Below are 17606 nucleotides of genomic sequence, written 5' to 3'. Positions count from 1 at the left end.
AACAACCCAAATGTCCATAAATGGAGAAATACAATGTGATATAGCCATTCAACAAATGAAGGCTGACACACAACATGGATGAACCCTGAGAACATTATGTTAAGTGAGAAGAGCCTGTCACAAAGCACCACATCTTTTTTTTTTTTTTTTTTTTTTTTTTTTTTACCACAGCTTATATGACTCCATTTATTGGAAATGTCCAGAACAGGCAAGTCAACAGAGACCGAAAGTAGACTACTGGTGACTCGGGGTCTGGAGTCGAGGTATGTGAGGAGTCAGAGGTTGACAGGCAGAGGAACAGGGCTTGGGGAGTTTCTTTCTAGAGGGTGGCTGGAAATGTTTAAAAATGGATTACTGTGATAGTTATACAACTCGGTGAATATCTTAAAAGTACTGAATTGTACACTTTAAATGGGGGAATTTATAATATGGAATTATACCTCAATAAAGCTTTGCTTTATGGGAAAAGTAATATTGACAGCGGTAATAGCTGACATTTATTGACGCATAAAAAAAGTACTAAGCACCAAGTTAGGCAATTTAAATGGAAAATTATCCGTTATTTTCTTGTCAAGTGTTGCTTCTGCTCCATTATCTCTCTTCCATCCTTCTGCAAGTCCAATTATGCTTTTTTAAAAATATATTTTATTGATTTTTTTTTTTACAGAGAGGAAGGGAGAGGGATAGAGAGTTAGAAACATCAATCAGCTGCCTCCTGCACACCTCCTACTGGGGATGTGCCTGCAACCAAGGTACATGCCCTTGACCAGAATCGAACCTGGGACCCTTCAGTCCACAGGCCGACGCTCTATCCACTGAGCCAAACCGGTTAGGGCTCCAATTATGCTTATGTTAAACTTTTTTACCTTGTCTCATAAGTACATAATATATGTAATTGTGTATGTCCATATGTATGCATATATATTATATATTATGATATATTGTATAATATATACATTATAGATATAAATTATATGATATTCTTTTTACTTTTCATCTTCTTGTCTCAGTTTGGAAATTTTTTTCTAACCTATCTTTGCTTTCTCTATTCTGATATATATAAATTTTATATATTTTTTTTAATTTGGTAAAGAATTAAAAACTATAAAAAATGAAAATTCTATGCCTGATAGTGTGGCTCAGTGATTGAGTGTCAAGCTATGAACTAGGAGGTCATGATTCAATTCTCGGTCAAGGCACATGCCCGGGTTGTGGGCTCTGTCCCCAGTGGAGGGATTGCAGGAGGCAGCCCATCAATGATTCTCATCATTGATGTTTCTATCTCTCTCCCTCTCCCTTCTTCTCTGAAATCAATAAAAAAATATATTTTTAAATAAAAATTCTACACCTGAAGAAAATACAATAACACTGAGAATAGGAAATCAATAAGTAGGTTTATCATCATACTAGATGTTTTTTCTTTATCATTTTCCCCTAATTGCTCACTTATTCAACAAATATCTTTTGGCCCCCTCCTATCTTCCAGTTGGTGATACAGTGGAGACCAAGACAGACACCAACTCAAGGCATAATGACTTTATAATCTAGGAGGACAGATGCTCCAAAGTTTTCTCAAAGGGGCACTGTAGGATGTCCTTCTATATGTTTTGAAGTTTTTATTAAAACAACCATGAAAAAATCCTGAGTATACAATTGTACCTAACAACGATAGTAAACATTATTCTTAATAATGTGCTTCAGTGTTTGATGGCAAGAGTCTCTGAGATACTGGGCAAAAATGTTTGGACACAGAGTCAGTTCCCTGGCAGACTGAGGATTTTTTTTTAAAGCAGCTATAGGCTCATTCAAGTGTGAGCTTTCTTAATATGTATTTTCTATAGCCAAAGTAAATGTGCAATTTTACTTTGAAATAATTCTTGAGCATTATAATAAGGATGACAAGTCTAGAATAATTATGAAAAATTGTAATACAAAAATGAACGCCTGCCCGGCCAGTGTGGCTCAGTTGGTTGAGCATCATCCCATGCACCAAGAGTTTGCTGGTTTGATTCCAGGTCAGGGCACATGTCCGGTTTGCAGGCTCAATCCTAAGTAGGGGACGTGCAGGAGGCAGCTAATTAATGTTTCTTATATTGAAGTTTCTCTCTCTCTCTCTCTCTCTCTCTCTCTCTCTCTCTCTCTTTCTCTCTCTCTCTCCCCCTCTCCCTTCCTCTCTCTCTAAAATCAATAAAACATTTGTTAAAAAATTAATGCTTTACTGACAGTTACCTGGCATACAAAAAATTCTTACAAAAAAATCAAGAAGGCATTTAAATAATCCACAAAATTCAAAAGTATAAATCATGTAACCAATCAGTAGTAAGATTGAAATTGATTAAATCATCTATTTTTATTTTTATTTTTTAATATATTTTTATTGATTTCAGAGAGGAAGGGAGAGGAAGAGAGATAGAAACATCATTAATGAGAAAGAACCATGAATCGCTGCCTCCTGCATACCCCCCAGTGAGGATCGAGCCTGCAACCCAGGCATGTGCCTTGACCGGAATCGAACCCAGGAGCCTTCAGTCCGCAGGCCGACACTATCCACTGAGCCAAACCAGCCAGGGCTACATCATCTATTTTTCAAGTGGTGTCCCACAAGAATTTTTAAAACATGCAATACCTGACTATTTAGTCAGGGGCACTGACTTCTTTTCCCATAGATTGTCAAGTTTAAGAAATAACAGCCAACACAACAATAGCTATTCTGTGTGAATGCCCTATTTTGAACCATATATGTATAGATCATATATTAAAGTTGCATCTTTTTGTTGTTGTTAATCCTCACATGATATTTTTTTTCATTGCTTTTCAGAGTGGAAGGGAGTGGGAAAGAGAGAGAGAGAAACATCAATGTGAGAGAGACACATCAACTGGTTGCCTCCCACACACACCCCAACCAGGGACTAGAAGCAAACCTGCAACCCATGTACGTGCCCTTGCCTGGGATTAAAACCCGCAACCTGCCTAGCAGGTTTGGCTCAGCGGACAGAGCATTGGCCTGTGGACTGAAGGATCCTGGCTGGGTTCAATGCCTGGGTTGCGGACTCGATCCCCAGTGGGGGGACATGCAGGAGGCAGCCAATCAATGATTCTCTCTCATCACTGATGTTTCTATATCTCTCTCCCTCTCCCTTCCTCTCTGAAATCAATAAAAATATATTTAAAAAAACAAACACAGCCCTAACTGGTTTGGCTCAGTGGATAGAGCATCGGCCTGCGGACTGAAGGGTCCCAGGTTCGATTCCGGTCAAGGGCATGTACCTTGGTTGCGGGTACATCACCAGCGGTGGGTGTGCAGGAGGCAGCTGATCAATGTTTCTCTCTCATCGATGTTTCTAACTCTCTATCCCTCTCCTTTCCTGTCTGTAAAAATTAATAAAATATATTTTAAAAAAACAAAAAACAAAAAACACAACCTTCCAGTGATTCGGCTGACACTCTAACCACTGAACCACACAGGCCAAGACTATAGTTGCATCTTATTGGTCACATCGCATAATAAGGTTGCATCTGATTGGTTAATTCTTGGTACTAGGAATCTTTATATACAAGTACAGGCACCTGATTTTTTAAAAAGTCACTTTAGAGGAAAAAAAAGGCAATTACTGTTATTATTAATATTTTTGTAAATCAATCAAAATTATACCTATTTTAGTGTCAGATTGGCAAAAAATAAAATTTTGGGGTGTGCTACAGAATTTTAATAATTAGTTTAAATGTGCTATGAGAAGAAAAAGGGTGAAAATCACTGGATTATATAGTACTATGTATTTGTATATGGAGGAAACATTACATATCAACTGTGTACATGAGATCTAAGCTATTCAAATGAAAAACCAAATAAACAATTAATAAAGTACAGTGGACAAATTCTCTCTCATCAAGTAGAGATCAGGTGAAAACTTTTCCAGGAAGCAAATGTTAGTTTTTTGGGGGTTACATATATATCTAAAAGTGAAGAGCCCCAGGAACTGCATCCAAATTACATTCACTATTTGATTTTCATGAAAGTGAAATATTTTTAAAGGCGCTCAGGCCATCAAATGATAAAAAAATAAAAAAACAACAACAACTATAAAACTATCTGTATATCTATATATTTGGAAAATACTATTAGCAAGTCACAAAAATATTGATACCAAAATTTTGATTTGGAACCAAAAGTATGTTTCCAAGGATGATACTGTGTTTTCCATCATAGGTTACACAGAGTAATCTGAGAATGGATTCGGAGAGCTTACGTCAAACTGAACCCATGTGCATTGAGATGTTCTCTTAACATGGAGAAAGCAAATAGCAAACATCATTCAAAACTACAATATGCCAGTTATCTATAATGAAATCCAAGTACAGTAAATAGTACTTAATGAACCAACAAATACATTAGTTAGTTCATTCCTAAGTAGACCTGACATGATGGAAGGAGTTATTTGTTCAACAGAAGCCAGGTGAATAGAAGAGATTTTTTTTTTCCTATTTGCTATATAAGCCTGAGTGCTAATGCCCTGGGAACCTATCCATATGGACATAAAGTTCCAACAACAATATTGTGTTTTTATCTGAAAAGGTTTTTCTTCTTGGTATATTTTGAGTCCATTCTCAAGGTCTTCCAGGTATTAAAGCACAAAGAAACTTCATAGATTTTATCTGGAAGAAACTTTGTATAGAGTAATGCAGAAAAAAATCAGTCATATCAGCAAAAAGCATCCATGAATATGTCTATCAACTTATCAATTCCTGTTATGGGCAAGTGTTTCTTCTAATGTTGGATAAATAATTTCAGAAATGATCATACTGAAGAAACACATATTGGCATACATTTTCATTAGCAATATGTTTTGGATAAATATATTGGTATACAGATCTTTTTGTTATAAACAAGCATCATCCAAATTACATGGGATTTCACATATATTCCCTTATCTCTTTAACTATGCTCTTTTTGAATGCCACAGAAGAAAGCTCCCCAACTCCCAACACTCCACTGCAATGAACAAATAGAGCAACCCAGTGACAGAGTGAAGTAGAATTACTTTGCCATAAGAGATTGACATAAGAAAATAATTCCTAAAGGCCAATGAAAAAAATTACATCCCCAAGTCCTTTGGAGAAGTAATTCAGATATAATTAAAATAACAATAAATGAAAATTAGTTGAGAAGCACAGTCCCTGCAGATATCACTCTCATCAGATGAAGATTTCCCAAAGCATCAGACTCAACTTCAAATTTGGAATCCTAGAGTCCCATAGGGAAGTGTTAAATCTGAACCAAGAAATAAGGAAACAAGCTCTGGCTGGTGTGGCTCAGTGGATAGAGCGTCGGCCTGCGGACTGAAGGGTCCAGGGTTCGATTCCAGTCAAGGGCACATGCCCAGGTTGCGGGCTCGGTCCCCAGTGTGGGGCGTGCAGGAGGCAGCCAATCCATGATTCTCTCTCATCATGGATGTTTCTCTCTCTTTCTCCCTCTCCTTTCCTCTCTAAAGTCAATAAAAATATATTTTTTAAAAAAATAAGGCAACAAGACATCTAATGAGTTCAGTGTCTAAGACAGTACATAACCAATACTATTCTAGATGTATAGAAAAGAAATAATTAATTACAAGGAATTAATTCATTAGGCCTGAACACTCAGGGCATTGGGCTTGATTCTCTCACGAACCCTCACCAAGAAAGGCTGCTCTGGAAGATGTCTGTTCACACATAAAAGGAAATAACTAACCATCAATGTGGCAAATCCATCCTTACATCATGGAAACACATTAAGTGCAGATTTCTAAAAACTTTTATATTATTTTATTTTGTACATTCTTGGAATCCTCTGCTTAGACCATCACTGAGAATGATTAGAATGGAAAGCTTTTCCAGCCCATTGAAAACAGAAGCTAAAAAGAGAAAAAGGCAACCCATTGCTTTAGTTATAAATTCTTGTCTCAATGATTTCATAGAACAGTGAATCAGGTGTAGATGATCGAGGATTGATACGAGTCCTACATAACAATCAGATCTGAAAGAAGTGAACGTCCCCCAAAGACATCTGAATATTCATCTGATACTGCCATAGACTTCCTCCTTTTAAGTGCTAATTATTTTCTCCCATCTATGCCATGATATAACAGATCAAAATGCTTTCTTGCACCAGGTTAGTCTCTAGCAGAACAGAAAACTAGAAATAAATTAGCTTTCAGAAGCTTGTTTCCAACAGTCTCAAGGCTCTTCAGGGCCAAGCTTAGTCTGGAGGCAAGACTGTACCATGGCTGTGGTCTGAGATGAACACATGGGCCCTTCTCCACTTCAATACCGCATGTCAGGGCACCCCACCTAACATAGGTCCATACATGCACTCAAGTAATGAAAAGCAGACATAGAAAAAGTAGCTTCATGCTACTGAAAATATGACCTGGCATTTGTAAAATGTAGTTTTAGATTATTTAAAATTCATGTCAAGGCATTTTTATACACTAATAATGAAGTCTCAGACAGAGAAACTAAACAAACAATTCCATTACCATAACAACAAAAAATTTAAGATACCTAGTAATAGCCCTGGCTGGTTTGGCTCAGTGGATAGAGCATCTGCCAGCCAACTGAAGGGTCCTGGGTTTGATTCCAGGCAGAGACATGTACTAATTCCCAGCCCTGGTAGGCGTATGCAGGAGGTAACCAATCTCTTACTCAATGTTTCTCTCCGTCTCTCCCCCTCCTTTCCACTCTCTCTATAAAAATCTATGGAAAGAGGAAGCGGCAGCAAGCCCTGTGGCAGCCACACATGTGCGAGTTGCCATGATGGAAGTCAAAGCAAAACAAAAATTCACAGAAAAAGGTACAAAGACGTCACAAGAAAAAAAAAAAACAGACTTTATAAAAATAATGATTCTGGTTTTTCAAAGACATTCCAAAGAAAAGTTGTTAAGGAAGGTGGACCTAAAATCACATCTAAGAACTTCCAGAAAAGTGCCACAAAACCAGGGGGAAAAAAGGTGTGAAGCAGTTCAAGAATAAGCAACAAGGGGATAAAATACCAAAGAACAAATTCCAGCAGGCAAATAAATTCAACAAGAAGAGAGAACTCCAGCCGGACAGTAAAAGTGATGAATCAGCAGCCAAGAAACCCAAATGGGATGACTTCAAAAAGAAGAAGGACTGAAGCAAAGCAGACAACTCAGGGACAGTACCAGCTATGACACTGTCATTCAGGCAAAGCAGAATTGGGAGATCGAGAGAAAACTGTGACAAAGAAAAAAGAGTGAAGTTAATGAGTGATTTGCAGAAGTTGATTCAAGGAAATAGTAAAACTATTGCATTTGCACATGATTCAACTCGTGTGATGCAGTGTTACATTCAGTTTGGCAAGAAGAACAGAGAAAACAGGCTTTTGAAGAAATGCGAGATGACTTGGTTGAATTAAGTAAAGCTAAATATTCCAGAAATATTGTTAAGAAATTTCTCATGTATGGGGGTAAACCGCAGAATGAGGAGATAATCTCAAGTTCTAAAGGCCATGTGAGGAAGATGCTCCAACACGTAGAAGCCTCAGCCGTCGTGGTGTACCATACAATGACAAAGCCATTTCAGAGCAGAGAAACATGTTGACAGAGCGCTCTATGGGAACACATTTCAGCTTTGCAAGTCAGCAGATCACCCAACTCTGGACAAAGTGTTAGAGGTACAGCCAGAAACACTAGAACTTATCATGAATGAAATAAAACAGATTCTAACTCCAATGGCCCAGAAGGAAGCTGTGATGAAGCACTCATTGGTGCATAAAGTATTCTTGGACTTTTTAACCTATGCACCCCCAAAGCTAAGATCAGAAATGGTCGAAGCCGAGAGGGAAAAATGGCGGCGGAATAGACAGACATGTTCCGAGCCTTGACCCGGAGCAGAAAGAAAGAACAGCTGAGGGTCGCACGAGGAGTGTTTGTTGGCAAGTTGGGGGACAGCTGAACTCCAGAAGAAGGTGGGGGACTGCTAGATGGGGTTCCCCTGACCTGGCAGCCCCCACTGCGGCTAGGTCCTCTCCCGGAGCTGCGGGCTTGGACATGGAGTCTGCTCCATCTGGAACCGGAAAGTGGAGCTTATCGGAAGCCTGAGAATCCACAACTGCGGCACCCACCGAACAGCTGCGAGCCCCAGAACAACGCTCCCCAATTGGCCCAAACACACGGGTTCAGAGGAGCTCTACACTCCACCACGGAAAGGTCAGATTTCGCCTGGGATAAGGTGAGGTCTCTGGTCCCCTCGGGAGAGAGGAACGCGCGTTTTGCAGGAGCTGGAGGACCAGGGAAGTCTGTGCCTAGAAAAATCCGTGGCTGTTGGGGCTGGCGTGATCTGTGAATGTGGAAGGGGGTCCTCAGAGCTACTAACAGAAGGGCTCTCTAAAAAGCAACCCATTTTGATCTGACATGCAGGGACACCCTAAGAATTTCAGGGGTGTGCCGGCTGCCTAGACTTACGCGCAGCCCCGGAGTTCGCACACTTGGGCTTTTTCCTCTTCAAATCCTTGCTTCTGATTACTAAGCCCAATACATAGGATCACCCAGTTGGGGACACCCTGGGAGACTGCAGGGGAAAGGTGTTTTTCTGGAACCTGGGGATCGGAGCGGGGAGTGACCATCGGAGAGCCAGCTCTGAGGCAGCCCACTCCCACAAACCAGTAGTGAGTGCCACAGGGAAAGAAGGCTCTAACACTGCCTAGACAGGCCATAGATAGACCCGGAAGTCAATCCAGAAACACTGCCACCCAGGGGCTGAATCACAAATTGACTCTTGTGTAATCAAAAATAAAGGAACACGAGAAATTAAGACACACCGCCTGCTTAAAATCAGGACTGGCTTACAACACTGAAGAGCAGTGGAACGCAGGGTACTGCAATACTGTCCGGACTGAGAAACAGGCGTGCCAAACAAAACAACAGAGGAAGTGAATGACCTTCACTACTCCACATTTTATTTTTATTTTTTTATTTTTTTTATTTTCATTTTTTGCATCTTTTACTCAAGAAACTAATTTTTTTCTTTTTTCCTCACTTGATTTTACCTTTTTAATTATTACATTTTTATTTTCAATCCGTATTATTACTACTGCTATTTTATCTTTTTTTTTTAAGTGTCATTTTATTTTCTCTTCATTTTATTTTGGGATTAGTGTTCTACATTCTATTTTTATCTTTCCTTTAGCATCGTTTTACTCTATCTCAACTCTACCTTTATTCCATCACTCTCTTCCTAACCTTCCCCTTTTCAGTGTCCTGTTTATCTTACCCCTTTCCTGCTTTAGATTTTCCCTATTCTTTCTGTTTGCCCCTTGTTAAAATTTCACCCTACTTACATATCTAATCTCCAATCCCCTGCTCCAAGTCCATACACACCTCTCTCTTCGCTGTCTTAACTATCCAAAATAGTTTTTCTCTCTGTCCTTTTGTTGTTGTTCGCTTGAATGTAGATTATATCGAATTTTTATGCTTTTTTGTGAGATTGTTTTGCTTATTCTTCTTTTGTTTATTTTTTTTGTTTGTTTTGTGCTTCTGTTTTCCCTTGCCTCACTCAATATTAGTTGGTGTTGTAGTTTGTATTAATCCCCAGGTACTTGTTGCTGGCATTTGCTGGGATTAGTGATTGTTCTATTGGAGTTTTATCCCCAATATATATAGTCTGTTCCCCTTTCTCTCTTAGTCTCTTTCTTGTCTCTCTTACTTTTTTTCCCCTTTTCCCAATTTCATTTTGACACTCCTTTTTTCTTTTCTTCTTTCTTTCTTTTTCCTCTTCTTCTTTCTCTCCTATCCCCTAATTTGCCTTTCTCTGGTGGTCACCTTTATTGGAGGTTATTAATATCGTGAATACATTTCTGTTCAGTGCCTTGTGTGTTGTACCTGGTAGTGCTGTATTTTGTGCCTTTAAATCAACGCAGGAGAGAGAGAACTACATAACCAGACACCCAGAGAAGAGAGACCATGGGGAGACAAAGAAACAGCCCGCATATGAAAGAAAAGCAGGCATCACCAGAAAAGGAAGTAAACAAAATGGAGGCAAGCAACCTTCCAGAAAAAGAATTCAGAAAAATGGTCATAAGGTGGCTGAAAAGAATGGAAGACAAATTCGACAATATGAGCAAGAACCAAGAGGAAATGAAGAACCAAGAAGAAATGAAAAATGACATCGCTGCTGTAAAGAACTCAATAGAAAGTATCAAGAGTAGACTAGAAGAAGCAGAGGACCGCATCAGTGAGCTAGAAGACAAGATGGGGGAAAATACCCAAGTAGAGCAACTTCTAGAAAAAAAAATTAAAAGGCAGGAGGAGAGCCTAAGGGAACTTTGGGACAACATGAAACAAAACAACATCTGCATAATAGGGGTTCCAGAAGGAAAGGAAGCTGAGCAAGGAATAGAAGACCTCTTTGAAGAAATAATGACAGAAAATTTCCCTGATATAGGGAAGAAAAAACCCACACAAATCCAAGAAGCTCACAGAGTCCCAAGCAAAATGAACCCCAAAAGACTGACGCCAAGGCACATTATAATTAAATTGGCAAACACCAACGACAAAGTAAGAATCTTAAAAGCGGCAAGAGAGAGATAGAAAGTTACATACAAAGGAACCCCCATCAGACTAGCAACTGATTTCTAAACAGAAACTCATCAGGCCAGAAGGGAATGGAATGAAATATACAAAGTCATGCAAAGGAAGGGTCTGAATCCAAGAATACTGTACCCAGCAAGGCTATCAATCAAAATTGAAGGTGAAATCAGGAGCTTCACAGACAAAAAAGGACTAAGAGAATTTATTACACCAAACCAGCAATGCAAGAAATGCTAAAGGGTCTGCTGTAAAAAAAAAGAAATAGGAAGCGAAGAAGGAACACAGGGGTAAAGAATAGGAATGGCGACAAATAAGTACCTATCAATAATAACTTTAAATGTAAATGGATTAAATGCCCCAATCAAAAGACATAGGGTAACGGATTGGATAAGAAAACACGACCCATATATCTGCTGTCTACAAGAAACCCACCTCAGAAAAAAAGACGCACACAGACTGAGGGTGAAGGGATGGAAAAAGGTTTTCGAGGCAAATGGAACTGAAAAAAAAGCTGGGGTAGCAATACTTATATCTGACAAATTAGATCTCAAAGTGAAGGACATAACAAGAGATAAGGAAGGCCACTTCATAATACTAAAGGGAGCAATCCAACAAGAAGAAATAACTCTGGTAAACATATATGCACCCAATACAGGAGCACCCAAATACATAAAAAAACTCCTGGAGGATATCAAGGGAGAGATTGACAGCAATACAATCATAGTAGGAGACTTTAATACCCCACTATCACCATTGGACAAATCCTCTAAACAAAAAATCAGCAAAGAAAGATCAATCCTAAATGACTCACTAGACCAGATGGAATTAATTGACATCTTCAGAACATTTCACCCCAAAGCCACAGAATATACATTGTTCTCAAGTGCACATGGGTCATTTTCAAAGATAGACCATATGTTGGGACATAGGCAAAGTCTCTTCAAATTCAAGAAGATAGAAATCATATCAAGCATCTTCTCAGACCACAGTGGCATAAAACTGGAAATCAACTACAATAAAAACAACCCAAGGAAATCAAACACATGGAGACTAAACAGCATGCTATTAAACCATGACTGGGTTACCAGAGAGATCAAAGAAGAAATAAAAAACATCATGGCAACAAATGACAATGAAAACACTACAATCCAAAATCTATGGGACACAGCGAAAGCAGTCTTGAGAGGGAAGTTCATAGCTCTACAAGCCTACTGCAAAAAACAAGAAACAATGGTAATAAATTACCTAACCCAACAACTCAAAGAGTTAGAAAAAGAGCAACAAGAAAAGCCCAGTGTAAGCAGAAAGAAGGAAATAATAAAGATCAGGGCAGAGATAAACGACATAGAGACTAAAGAAACAATACAAAAGATCAACAAAACCAAGAGCTGGTTCTTTGAAAGGATAAACAAGATTGATGAACCTCTAGCCAGGCTCACCAAGAAGCAAAGATATAGGACCCAAATGAACAAAATCAGAAATGAAAGAGGTGAAATAACAACAGATCCCGCCGAAATACAAAGGATTGTTAAAAAATACTACAAACAACTCTATTCCAACAAACTGGACAACCTGGAGGAAATGGACATATTCCTAGAAAAATATAACCTTCCAAAACTCAATCAGGAAGAATCTAAACAGCTCAATATGCCAGTAACTATGGAAGAAATTGAAGCAGTCATCAAAGAGCTTCCGGCAAACAAAAGCCCGGGGCCAGACGGCTTCACAGGAGAGTTTTACCAAACATTCAAGGAAGAACTAAAACCTATCCTCCTCAGACTATTCCAAAAAATTCAAGAGCAAGGAACACTTCCAAGCTCCTTCTATGAAGCCAGCATCACCCTGATACCAAAACCAGATAAAGACAACACAATGAAGGAGAATAACAGGCCAATATCCCTCATGAATGTAGATGCCAAAATCCTCAACAAAATCCTAGCAAATCGGATCCAGCAGTACATCAGAAAGATCATATACCATGACCAAGTAGGGTTTATCCCAGGAATGCAAGGATGGTACAATATCTGCAAATCAATAAATGTGATACATCACATAAACAAATTGAGAGATAAAAATCACATAGTCATATCAATTGATGCAGAAAAAGCATTTGACAAAATCCAACACCCTTTCTTGATAAAAACTCTCAACAAGGTGGGAATAGAAGGATCATACCTCAACATAATAAAAGCTATATATGATAAACCCACAGCTAACATCATACTCAATGGGCAAAAACTAAAACCATTGCCCCTAAGAACAGGAACAAGACAGGGATGCCCACTCTCACCACTCCTGTTTGACATAGTACTGGAAGTATTAGCCATTGCAATTAGACAAGAAGAAGAAATAAAAGGCATCCAAATTGGAAAAGAAGAAGTAAAGCTGTCCTTATTTGCAGATGACATGATATTGTACATAAAAAAACCCGAAAGACTGTCAAAAAACTAACAGACTTAATAAATGAATTCGGCAATGTAGCAGGATACAAAATTAATGCCAAGAAATCTATGGCATTTCTATACACCAACAGTGAACTTACAGAAAGAGAGACTAAAAAAGCAATCCCATTTGCCATCGCACCAAAAAAATTAAGATACTTAGGAATAAACTTAACCAAGGAGGTAAAAGACCTATACACAGAAAACTACAGGACACTGAAAAAAGAGATAGAGGAAGATGTAAACAGATGGAAGAACATACCATGTTCATGGATTGGTAGAATCAACATCATTAAAATGTCCATACTACCCAAAGCAATCTATAGATTCAATGCACTCCCCATTAAAATACCAACGGCATATTTCACAGACCTAGAAAGAACTCTCCAAAAATTCATCTGGAATAAAAAAAAAAAAAGACCCCGAATAGCCACAGCAATCCTGAGAAAGAAGAATAAAGTAGGAGGGATCTCAATACCAGATTTCAAGCTGTATTACAAAGCCACTGTCCTCAAAACAGCCTGGTACTGGCACAAGAACAGACATATAGATCAATGGAATAGAATAGAGAATCCAGATGTCGACCCAAACCAATATGCGCAATTAATATTTGACAAAGGAGGCATTAGCATACAATGGAGTCAAATAGTCTCTTCAATAAATGGTGTTGGGAAAATTGGACAGATACATGCAAAAAAATGAAACTAGATCACCAACTTACACCATACACAAAAATAAACTCAAAATGGATACAGGACTTAAATATAAGACGGCAAACCATAAAAATACTAGAGGAATCCACAGGCAGCAAAATCTCAGACATATGCCAAAAGAACTTTTTCACTGATACTGCCCCTAGGGCAATGGAAGCCAAAGAGAAAATAAACAAATGGGACTACATCAAAATAAAAAGCTTTTGCACAGCAAAAGAAACCATCAACAAAACAACAAGAAAGCCCACTGTATGGGAGAACATATTTGCAAATGTTATCACTGATAAAGGTTTAATCTCCAACATCTACAGGCAGCTTATACAACTTAATAAAAGGAAGATAAATGATCCAATAAAAAAAATGGGCAACAGACCTAAATAGAATCTTTTCGAAAGAAGACAGAAGGAAGGCCAAGAGACACATGAAAACATGCTCAAAGTCACTAATTATCCGAGAGATGCAAATCAAAACGACAATGCGATACCATCTCACACCTGTCAGAATGGCTATCATCAACAAATCAACAAACGACAAGTGTTAGCGAGGATGCAGAGAAAAAGGAACCCTCGTGCACTGCTGGTGGGAATGCAGACTGGTGCAGCCACTGTGGAGAACAGTATGGAGTTTCCTCAAAAAACTGAAAATGGAACTCCCATTTGACCCAGTAATCCCACTCCTGGGAATATATCCTAAGAAACTAGAAACACGAATCAGAAAGGATATATGCACCCCTATGTTCATAGCAGCACAATTTACAATAGCTAAGATTTGGAAACAGCCTAGGTGCCCGTCAGAAGATGACTGGATCAGAAAACTATGGTACATCTACACAATGGAATACTATGCTGCCATAAAAAAGAAGGAATTACTACCATTTGTAGGCACCTGGATGGAATTAGAGAACATTATGCTAAGTGAAATAAGCCAGTCAATGAAAGAAAAATACCACATGATCTCACTCATTTGAGGATAATGAAAAACATTATAAACTGATGAACAAAAATATAGATACAGAGGCAGTAAAGCATCAAACAGACTGTCAAATTACAGTGGTAAGGTTAGGGAGAGGTGGGGGAAATAAGAGATCAACTGAAGGACTTATATGCATGCATATAAGAGTAACCAATGGATGCAAAACATTGGGGGGTGAGGGCATGTATGGGAGTGGGGTGGGGGGGCAATGGTAAGATATGTACACATATAATACCTTAATTTAAAAAAAAAGAAGTGGTCGAAGCCATCCGTGAAGTGGTGGTATACCTGGCACACACACATGATGGTGCCAGCGTGGCCATGCACGGCACACCCAAGGACAGGAAAGTGACTGTGAAAACAATGAAGACTTACGTTGAAAAGGTGGCTAATGGCCAATACTCCCATTTGGTTTTACTGGCGGCATTTGCTTGTGAAGCAGATAATCATATCTGAAATTATTAGTTCCTTGTCTAACATATTAAATGACAAATATGGAAGGAAGGTCCTGTTGTACCTACTAAGCCCCCATGATCCTGCACATACAGTACAAGAAATCATTAAAGTTCTGCAGAAAGGAAATGGAAACACACACAGTAAAAAAAGATAATAGAGATCCGTCACGGAGAGCTCTTAGAATCCATCTCCTCAGCTTTGTTAAGCTACCTGCAAGATCACACCCAAGAAATGGTGCTAGGTAAGTCTGCCTGTGTGTTGGTGTCTTGCATTCTGGGAGCTGCCATTGGAGACACTCAACCTGCCATGAATGCCATCTCCAGCTTGGCAGCAGCAGAACTGTGTCCTGGAAGCAAGGATGGAGAGTCTCACCCTGCAGGACATCTTGTTTTGAAGTGGTTAATAGAGCAAGATAAAAAGATGAAAGAAAATGGAAGAGATGGTTGTTTTGCAAAAACATTTGTAGAGCATGTCGGTATAAAGAACCTGAAGTCCTGGGCTAGTGTAAATCGAGGTGCCATTATTCTTTCTAGCCTTCTCCAGAGTTCTGATCAAGAAATTGCAAGCAAAGTCAAAGCTGGACTGAAAAGCCTGATTCCCACATTGGAAAAAAAAAAAAAAAAAAGCACCAGCAAAGGAGTAGAAATGCTGCTTAAAAACACTGTCTGTGTAGATGGAAACAATTAACAAGATGGAATCGTCGTTTCTCTGCTGATCTGTTTTCCCAGAGTGGAGAGAAGGGCTAGGGTCCACCTCGCTGGTAATTTGTGTACTCTGTTTATGTGTTTCTTCTTTGTATAAGAATACGTGGGGTCCCTCCTATCTCGCCCAGTCCCGATCGGGGCCATGGGGGCAGGCCGGCGGGAGGGACTGCGGGAGAGCTCCTTGGTGTGTCCAGCCCTCTTGCCCAGTCCCGATTGGCTGGACCCCAGCAGCAAGCTAAACTACCAGAGTGTATGCCCTCTGGTGGTCAGTGTGTATCATAGCGACTGTCAACCAATCTGTCAGACACTTAGCATAATTACGCTTTTGTTATATAGGATGCTTTCTAAAAATGCCCTTTAAAAATAAAAATAAAAACCTATGGGAAAATATCCTCAGGTGAGAATTAACAAAAATATGAAAATAAATACCATAAAGAACTTGTCAATATTTCATTACCAAAAAAAAAAAAAAAAAAAGATACCTAGGAATAAACTTAACTAAGGAGGTAAAAGACCTATATTCAGAAAACTACAGGACGATGAAAAAAGAGAGAGAGGAAGATGTAAACAAGTGGAAGAAGATACCGTGTTAATGAATTGGTAGCATTAACATCATTAAAATATCCATACTACCCAAAGCAATCTATAGATTCAATGCAATCCCTATTAAATTACCAATGGCATAGTTCACAGATTTAGAAAAAATACTCCAAAAATTTATATGGAACCAAAAAAAAATCCGAATAGCTGCAGCAATCTTGAGAAAGAACAACGTTGGGGGGATCACAATACCAGATATCAAGTTATACTACAAAGCCAATGTAATCAAAACAGCCTGTACTGGTATAAGAACAGAAATAAAGATCAATGGAACAGAACAGAGACCTCAGAAATTGACCCAAGCCACTACACTCATTATTTGAAAAGGAGGCAAAAGAATACAATGGAGTCAAGACAGTCTCTTCAATAAATGGTGTTGGGAAAATAGGACAGATACATGCAAAAAAAAATGAAACTAGACCAAAAACTTACACCATACACAAAAATAAACTCAAAATGGATCAGGACTTAAACATACGACGAAAAACCATAAAACTACTAGAGGAATCCACAGGCAGAAAAATCTCTGACATATGCCAAAGCAATTTCTTCACGGATACTGCTCCTAGGGCAATGGAAACTAAAGAGAAAATAAACAAATGGGACTACATCAAAATAAAAAGCTTTTGCACAGCAAAGGAGACCATCAATAAAACAACAGGAAAGCCCACTGCGTGGGAGAACATATTTGCGAATGATATCAATGATAAGGGTTTAATCTCCAACATTTACAGGTAACTCACCCAGCTTAACAAAAAGAAGATAAACAACCCAATCAAAAAATGGGCAACTGATCTAAATAGACACTTTACGAAAGAAGACAGAAGGAAGGCCAAGAGACATATGAAAAGATGTTCAAAGTCACTAATCATCAGAGAGATGCAAATCAAAACAACAATGCGGTACTATCTCACACCTGTCAGAATGGCTATTATCAACAAATCAACAAACGACAAGTGCTGGCGAGGATGCGGAGAAAAAGGAACCCTCATGCACTGCTGGTGGGAATGCAGACTGGTGCAGCCACTGTGGAGAACAGTATGGAGTTTCCTCAAAAACTAAAAAGGGAACTCCCATTTGACCCAGTGATCCCACTTCTAGGAATATATCCCAAGAAACTAGAAACACCACTCAGAA

The 17606-nt window shown here is 38.9% G+C and overlaps 1 pseudogene across 1 annotated transcript; it reads left to right on the top strand.

Moving 5' to 3' along the window:
- Window positions 1-6786: 6786 nt before the first annotated feature.
- LOC308234676 (pumilio homolog 3-like) lies at window positions 6787-15852 on the top strand (annotated as a pseudogene). The gene is made up of 2 exons: window positions 6787-7822; window positions 14968-15852. The product of its transcript is annotated as a pumilio homolog 3-like (transcript).
- The last annotated feature ends 1754 nt before the right edge of the window (window positions 15853-17606 follow it).

The sequence above is a fragment of the Plecotus auritus genome (genome assembly GCF_963455305.1).
Source record: "Plecotus auritus genome assembly, chromosome: 1".
NCBI lineage: Eukaryota > Metazoa > Chordata > Mammalia > Chiroptera > Vespertilionidae > Plecotus > Plecotus auritus.
Note: the sequence above shows the minus strand (reverse complement) of the source record. Positions and strands in the feature narration are given on the sequence as shown.